Source organism: Octopus bimaculoides, chromosome 6 (assembly GCF_046866305.1).
Source record: "Octopus bimaculoides isolate indiv1 chromosome 6, ASM4686630v1, whole genome shotgun sequence".
NCBI classification, from domain to species: domain Eukaryota; kingdom Metazoa; phylum Mollusca; class Cephalopoda; order Octopoda; family Octopodidae; genus Octopus; species Octopus bimaculoides.
Genome location: NC_142933.1, coordinates 69,388,726 through 69,398,725, shown reverse-complemented (window position 1 = coordinate 69,398,725; position 10,000 = coordinate 69,388,726).

The following is a 10,000-nucleotide window of genomic DNA, read 5'->3' as shown; positions in this document are numbered from 1 at the left end:
TATATATATATATATATATATATATATATATATATATAAATGGAAAATGCATTAAATACTACAAAACGTACAGGTAGGACAGACACTGATGAATCGTAATTGTTCATCAGTTATCGACCGAAAAATACTAATACTCAGTTTCGTGCCTTTAACGATAAAACTTAGAACAAGATTTGCATAGAATTAGGGCTCGAACAAACAAGACAACACAGGGTGGACGTACGAAAGTAAACAAATGTAATTTCAAACGATAGACGATGACAATTTATGAAGTCTTTCGGCCAAACACGACGATGACGGATTAACGCCTGGGAGAAATCCTCAAATGGATATAGAAAAAGAAGAGGATTAGTAAGAGAGGAGAAAATGTTGACCGGCAGTTTATGTGATACTTTTGCTGCTTTTCAACAAAGCATATTACTCTACACCTGGTATTCGAGTACTATTTTCGCCACTCTGTTGCGCATTGATGTGCTTACTCCTGTTGAAGAGATGCCGGTGCAGGTTTCCGCCCCGACATCCGAAACTCGGAGTTTTATTATGGCAACCGAATAATTGTCACATATTATATTACACACACACACACACACACACACACACACACACACACACACACACACACACACACACACACATATATACTTTGATTGAGCTAGTATTGGCCCAGGCCATGTCTAACTTAGTAGCGCCACCTGATGTATATATTTATGTGTGTGTGTGTCTGTGCTTGTAACCCGGTCGTCGCTTGACAACCGATGCTGGTGTGTTCCGCAAAAGAGACTGATAGAATAAGTACTAGGCTTATAAAGAATAAAGTCCTGGGCTCGATTTCTTCGACTAAAAGCGCTATAAAGCGGTGCCCCAGCACGGCCGCAGTCGAATGACGGAAACAAGTAAAAGAATCAAAGAATAAAAGAATATGCATAGTATACATAAACGAGAGTGCCGATCGATATAAATACAGTATGTACAAGAATACAAACACATGTACATACATATATCACCAAACATACACACACACACACACACAGACACACACACACACACACACATGCATATACATATGTATATATATATATGTATATATATATATACATATATATATATATATATATATATATATATATATATATATATATATATATATATAAGTATATATACCTGTACATGTATATATACTTGTGTGTGTGTGCATGTGTATATTTAAGCGCAGTTCTCAGAGAACACTATGTAAGTGGCTACCACATTTTTTTCTTTTTTTTTTTTTGATTTACCTATATGAAACTGGAAGATTTTTAATTTTTCACAAAAAAAATTTTTTAATTCTATTTTTTTAAATTTTAATTTTTTAAAATTCCTCCCTTAAATTTTTCAATATTTCAGTTCCTTTTTTCGAATTTTTTAAAGGCACAAATTATACTTCTACCGTTTCTCTCTCTCTCTCTCTCTCTCTTTTTTTTTTTTCAAAATTTCAAAATTTCAAGGTAATTTTTGAAATCATACAGAAAAATTTATGCAAGATTGATGCAAAACTTCGTGCATTCACTGGGCAAGATAGATATGACAGCTTAATGTATGTATGTATGTATATGTATGTATTTATATGTATGTATGTATGTATGTATGTATGTATGCATGCATGCATGTATGTATGTGCGTATGTATGTGTATACAAATTATTGAAAGAGAGTATAGAAAATTTTGGCAACAACGAGGTTTCCAGATCAACTATACTGCGCTGCCTCTTGGACAAGTGCTTTCTATAACCCCGTAGGAGGTCCAATGTGTTGTGAGTGAATTGGGTAGACGGAAATTGTGAACAAAAACCCGTCGCATATATACATATATATATATATACACACTAGTAATACCTCACTTTACGAGTTTTACTTTTCAAGCACAAGAACTAAATAATGAACGAAGTGCAAAAGTTTCTAACACCATAACAAATGTTTCTGCGTGTTACCGAGAAATTTATAGAGATCTAAACAAAAATCATTATTTACATTTGACGGATATTTGCCCTCACCTTGTTGGTTGCTATACCCTTTTATTATTATTATTATTATTCAGGTCACTGCCTGGAATTGAACTCGGAATCTTGAGGTTAGTAGCTCGCGCTCTTAACCACTACACCATATGCCCGTGAGCAATTACAGAGTGAATTTTAGGGCTTATAAATTTAATATTCTCCTATCCTTCCTTAATACCGGTTCCCATGTACTGTTCATATCAGCATTCGGTCTGCTTAGGAGGTTGTTGTGACCTAGTATATGTACTGCTTCTTTTAGTTTTCGTATTTTCCAGTGGTGTTCTCTGTCTATTATTTTAACTTCATCCCACAGAGGGAGGTGGTCTACATTTTCCCATACATGATCAGCTATACCCGATTAATCAATATCTCCCCGTGTCACAGCTTTGCGATGTTCCTCTACCCTTATTTTGAAGGGGCGACATGTTTCGCCTTTGTATAACATACCACAGCTGCATGGGATGGAGTACACGCAGTTCTTGGTCATATTCTCTTCTAGTGGTGGTTTTACTAGAACGAGATATTTGCGAAGTGTTGTATTAATTTTGAATACTGTCCTGATGTCATATGTGCCGCATATCTTTTGTATCTTTTCGGAGAGGCCTTTTACATAAGGTAGACAGACTGTGGATAGTTTATTGGTTTTATCCTCTCTTTTCTTCATAATTGAAGTGGGGAGTATGCTTTTGGGGCAGTTGTTGCTTAATAGATTATTACTGAGTTTGAGCATTTCTTCGTGGTAGGTGTCACGATCGCTACTTATATCCATTGCTCGATGTTTTAGGCAGTGAGCAATCTCTCTCTTTACACTGTATGGATGGTGGGAATTGAAGTTGAGGTATCGTCCAGTGAAGGCCGGCTTGCGGTGTACGGATGTCCTGAATCCATACTTGGTGCGTGTTATTAATACGTCCAGGAATGCTAGCTGATTGTCTATTTTTTTCCATTGTGAACTGTATGGATGGCTTTATTGAGTTCACATGATCTAACAGCACTTGGACATCTTCCTGATGCCCCCAGAATATAAAGGTGTCATCAACATATCACAGCCATAGGGTTGGTTTTAGTGGTGTTGATCCTAAAGCCAAATTCTCAAAGTATTCCATGTATATATTGGCTATTATCGGTAATAATGGCGAACCCATAGCTAAACCCTCTTCTTGTCGATATATATCAGTGTCCATACTGAAGTAGGTAGTTTCTACACAGAATGTCACGATTTCCACCAAGTTTCTTAGTGGTATACTAGTGCGTTCTTTTAGATGGGTGTCTGTCACTAGTTTTTCTTGAATCACCGATAGTGCTTCACCACGGAAGAATTGACGTAAGCTTAAATAATAAACCGCGTTAGGTGAACCGCGATATGGCGAAGGATTACTCATCATCATCATCCTCGTCGTCGTTGTTTAACGTCCGCTTTCCATGCTGGCATGGGTTGGACGGTTTGACTAAGGGCTGGCAAGCCAGAAGGCTGCACCAGGATTCAATCCGATCTGGCAAAGTTTCTACAGCTGGATGCCCTTCCTAACGCCAACCACTCCGAGAGAGTAGTGGGTGCTTTTTACGTGCCACCGGCACGAGAGCCAGTCAGGCGGTACTGACATCGACCACGCTTGAGTGGTGCTTTTTACGTGCCACCAGCACGGGAGCCAGTCAGGCGGCACTGGAATCGACCACGCTCGAATGGTGCTTTTTTACGTTCCACGGGCATGGGTGCCAGTCAGATGGTACTGGCATCGGCCACGACAATGACTTCACTTGCCTCAACAGATCTTCACAAGCGCAGTTTATTGCCCAATGATTGAAGGGTGCTCTTAAATGGGCTGGTTATGCTGCACTGGCATAGGCCAAGGTTATGGTCTCACTTGGCTTGCGGGGTCTTCTCAAGCACAGCATATCTCCAAAGGTCTCGGTCACTTGTCAACTTCTCGGTGAGGCCCAACGTTCGAAGGTCGTGCTTCGCACCTCAGGTCTTCCTGGGTCTACCTCTTCCACAGGTTCCCTCCACTACTAGGGTGTGACCTTTTTTCACACAGCTGTATATATATATATATATATATATATATATATATATATATATATATATATATATATATATATATATATATATATATATATATGTATATACACACACACACACACACACAGATTCGGTCGTCGCCAAAAATTTCGAACATTTTTTAAAAAATTAAAATTATATCCAAGTTCAGTTCGATTCAAATCTATACAGCGTATATATTTGGGCATTTACTATAAAAATTCTAATTTTCAGACCTATGTTCCAAATTTTTGGCCATGACTTTGTGTGTGTGTGTGTGTGTGTGTGTGTGCATGTGTGTGTGTGTGTGTGTGTGTGTGTGTGTGTGTGTGTGTGTGTGTGTGTGTGTTTGTATAAATAAGGAACCATTCACAAGTATGTTGTAATGTGTATGTTGAGATCTCAGTACCCTGCTTCGGTTAGGAGCCAAAAATAGTGTTTAAGACAACCTTGTTAACAATTTGTATATGCATGTGCACACAATGCAACACACAAACATACTCATGCACAGACACGCACGCACACACACACACACACACACACACACACACACACACACACACACACACACACACACACTCACACACTCGCACACATACACACGAACTAAAGAAATTGTTGATTTTGTCTCATGTTGGGCGGATGTGTGAAATTATGTGTATCGTTTTCATTTTCGATTTCGAAAATAACTAAGAAATTTTGAAAAGGAAAAAGTCATAGAAGAAAGAAAAAAAAAAAGTAAAAAGAAATGCTCAAATGACAGAAACCTAATGTTATTAAACAAGAAAGAAAACAAAAACACTGATAAAAAAATGATTTTGAGAAGTTCAAAAAAATTTAAGGTCGAATAATTTTTTAAATATTAAAATAGAGTTTTTTTGTTTTGAAAAATCGTAAACCTTTAAGATTTTAAAGTATAAATAATGAAACCTGTTGGAACCGTATCTCACCCACAACAATGGCTACGTGAGATGATCAGAACTATGCTCATATGTGTGTGTAAGTATGAGTGAGGTAGTTTGTGTGAGTATGCGTGCATGCGTGTTTATACGTATCTGTGTACACACACAGACACACACACACACACACATATAGGTGTGGCAGTGTGGTAAGAGGCTTGCTTCCCAACCACATGGTTCTGGGTTCAGTCCCATTGCCTTGGGCAAGTGTCAACAACACAAATAACTACGCAGAGGCAGCCATGGTTGAAACAAGAAAAAGAGCAATAAGCATTATTAAAAGAGAAAGAAGCATGGTCATTCCTCACCCAAGTGACATTATCTTATCGCCCATCACTTATGCGCTCATAAATTAGTTTGATAGTTGAGCTCTGAGTATGCAAATGAGGTCATAACTAGGGTCCGGAACTCTCGTAGGAAAAATATTTCGTGCCCTGCTGGTGTGAACAACACTTCGAAAATCAAAGAGAAAGAGGATAACTATGGAGAACTGCTTCGAAACCTTCAGCTTCTATATCCAGATTATAAATTTACATTTATTCCAATAATAAGTGACGCACTTGATTTTTGTGAGTAAATGCCCCAGAGACAATCTGGATAAGCTGGGGTTTTCAGAAAAAGAAATCAACCAGCTGACACGCACATTTCAAATAAATTTGTTAAGCGGAACAGTAAAAATATGCAAAACTTTTCTCAAGTTCAACAAGTGACATTACTTTTGTTATCAACTTTCCAACGATGGAGCTTTGTGTCTTCGTTAGAAACCAGCTCTTTCCTTACAGGAAGGTTTCAAATAATTAAAAGCAAAAGAATACGTACATGCATACATACATACACACACACACACACACACACACACACACACACACACACACACACACACACACACACACACACACACACACACATATTTATATACCACATATGTGGGAAATTCCGTCTGTGGGTGTGTTTGTGGAGTTATTAGCTAACTCCTCCTGCATCGTTTTATCGATTTTGATGAAACTTGACTCGTGAGTAGAACTCACGTCTGGGAACCTGATGGCATACCTAGATTGCTGAAGAAATTGATAATAGGGTCCCTGGAAGGGATCCTTATATATATCTAATATATTTTATTATAAAAACCAAGGTAAATAACCCATTCACCCCTGGAAGGGGTCCTTATATATAGCCAAAGGAAATAACTCGTTCATTTTCCTAAATTATTTGGTAAAAAGGAAGATGAGTATGCTTATTTCTTAGTATTTGAACTGTTAGAGTTATTTTCGCAATTTATCCAATACAACCCTTAAACAAGTAAATAGTATTTTGATAAACAATAGATCTACTTATTTCGGTTAGTGACTTATTCACGAATATACCAACACTAGCGCCCCTGAAGGTAATATTCTCTGGGAACGCACAAAAGCCCTTTTCAGAGTTATTTACTTTGAATTGTTATTATCTCATATCTGATTAGCCTGTTATTACGTAACATGCTTCGTCAGCTAGTATATGTGTATATATATATATATATATGTATGTATAGGGAAAGTAAAAACCAAGTTTTGATTTTTCCTCTAATATAATATATACATGCTATAACCGAACCCTAACACGGATCTCTAGATCCAGCCTTAACTGTGATCTTGGAATCTTATGGTCGACCAACTATAGCACTTACTCAGTGTGTGAACTAAACCCCTCATGTTCTATCTATCTATCTCTCTCTCTCTCTCTCTCTCTCTCTCTCTCTCTCTCTCTATATATATATATATATATATATATATATATATATATATATATATATATATATATATATATATATACATACATACAAACATACATATACATATATGTATGTATATGTATATATGTATATATATATATATATATATATATATATATATATATTTCCCAAGATATCAGCCACACTATATATTTTCTTCTGTTACCAACCAATGAGCTGTGACTATACTGGGGCACCACATGTCAGATAAATGATATACTTTCCTATCAGGTATTTTATAGTTTCTATACAGCGATTGGCAAGCTGGGAACGTTTAATAATTGTTAAGCGAGCACCAACAGGTAGATTAGCTTTCTTAAATGTTAGCTAAGCTCAGTCACTTGTAAGCTTAACTTTACAATGGGTAAAAAGTGAGATTTAAGCGGAACCTGGTGACGGGAAAATAGCTAGAAGTCGTTTTTTGTTACAATATATTCACTGCTTACAGGTGTACGAAATAATTTATGTTTCAAATATATAAATATACTTCATGATGGTAAATTATAAACATACCTTCTTATATATATATATATATATACATACATATAAACGTATATACATACATGCATGCATAAATATACATGCACATACATACATATATACATACATACATATATCCATACATACATACATACATACATACATACATACATACGTTCACTCATACATACACAAGTACGTACATACAAACATGCATGCATACATACACGTAAATGCCTACGTACGCACACGCACATGCACACGTGCGCATACGTGCACATGCGTATAGCACACATGCAGGTGCATGCCTTTACTTCTTACTTCCTTTCTGATTTCTGTTTTGTATTTTTCACACACACGGCCAAACACACATACACACACACACACACACACATTTATACATAAATATGCACACACACGCACACGCACCCTCGCACGTACACAAACACACACAAATACGTGCCCGAGTGTGTGCGCGCGCGAGCGTGTGTGTGCCTGCATGCGTGCATATTGACTGATATGGAGAAAAAAAGCTGATAGATAAATAGAGAGATGTATACATTTGTATGTGAACATTGGAAAATTAATCCAGAAACTTCTACGTTAAGAAAAACTAAAAGAAAAAGAACTTTAAAAAAAATGCTAAACAAGGACCCATATAATTCTTTTGTTGAAAACTACTCCCTATTCTCGGCAACCTTCCCCAATGTCACCCACTCTCTTTATTCATATGTGTGTATATATATATGTATATATATATATATGTATATATGTATATATATATATATATATATATATATATATATATATATATATATATATATATATATAAGGATTTACTTTTCGTAATGAGATAAAAAACCAAGCCGGATTTGATCTCAGAACGTAAAATGTCGGAAGAAATGCCGCTAAGTATTTTGCCCGGCGTGCTAACAGTTCTTCTTTACTTTAGGCACAAGGCCTGAAATTTATGGGGAGGGGGACAGTCAATTAGATCGACCCCAGTAACGTAACTGGTACTTAATTTATCGACCCCTACAGGATGAAAAGCAAAGTTGACCTTTGAATTCAGAACGTAAAGACACGAAATACCGCTAAGCATTTCACCCGGCGTGCTAACATTTCTGCCAGCACCGGTACCACCTCCACAACCACCAAATACCATTCCTACCACCACCACCAAAACCACCATCACCACCACCACCACTACTACAACCATTGCCACCGCCAATACCGTCGTCACCACCAATAACAGTCATTACCACCACTACAACCACTACCACTATTACAAACACCACCACCACCACCACCACTACCACCACCACAACACAACCACCACCACCACCACCACCACCAACGCCACTGCCACCACTACTGCCATCGCCGCCTCCTCCATTCCTACTACCACAACAACAACCACCATCACCACTCCCACTCTTACGACTGCAGCGAGACGTCAGTTATAAAAACTAAGTTTGGCAATGAAAGAAACCGAAAAATCTAGGTCCAGTGACCCTGTAGCCCTGCTGTCCGGCCAGTAGCTCCATGAAATTAATTCTCGAATTCTTGATCAATTCTACCAGAAGCATGTGTACTCACACACATACATGTGATGTATGCACCGCACATTTACATAGATAGATAGATACAGACATACATGCGTGTGACTGTGTATGTGTGTGTGTATATATGTACATGCATATACATTATATATATATATATGTATATATATATATATATATATATATATATATATATATATATATATATATATATATATATATATACACGCACACACACAAATGCATATATATGAGTGTGCGCGCGTATCTATGCATCTATCTATGTATTTTGTTAAGCATTTCACTTTCGCTACATGAACCATTTTAAACCAATTTTAGGTAGCACTTTCTGCTTTCATAAACGTTTTCTCCCACTCCGCTCACAAACACCTCATTTGTTTATCCCTGTTGTGTTTGGGTCACGTGATTGATATAGATCTTTCGGTATTAATATAAACTTATATTTTTTTTTTCACTTATTTCCCGAAGGTGTGACAAAATCATATGCGATATGTGAAAAGATTGCATTCTCACCTCTTCGACATTTTCAGAAGCAACACCTTTATTCATCATTAAACGGAAATCCCAGTTATTTCCACGTGTGAACGAAACGGAAGCTCAGCTGTTCATATTTTCTAAAGAGCACTAATGACTTTTAAATCTTAAATTAAAAATATAATTAACACCGGATTTGGATTGCCGGATTTAGGAAAGAGTTAGGTAGTGGTGGTATTTAATTGAATCATTCTGAATCCTTGAGAGGTTGACTTTGCCTTCTTTCTTCCGGAATAAAATAAAATAAATATTAATTAATCCTGTCTTAGAAAGTTAAAGAAGTGATTTTAAATTCTCAATCGCAAAATAATATAGCCTGAACAGGATAAACTACCCCTATTTTGCAGAGAAATGTGTAGATGGCTAGCAGTGGTCTCGAACTCACATCCCCGTGATTAAGCGTCACGATGCTTTGACCGATTAAGCTAAACTACCCACTACAAATTCCTCTGCAAATTTAAGATATATAATTCTCTGCAAAATAAGGGTAGTTTATCCTGTTCAGGCTATATTATTAGCATTATCTTGCGTTTGAGAATTTGAAATCACTTCTTTAACTTTCTAAGACATCTCAACGCTTCTAAAAAAGCAAACTTCGTTTGT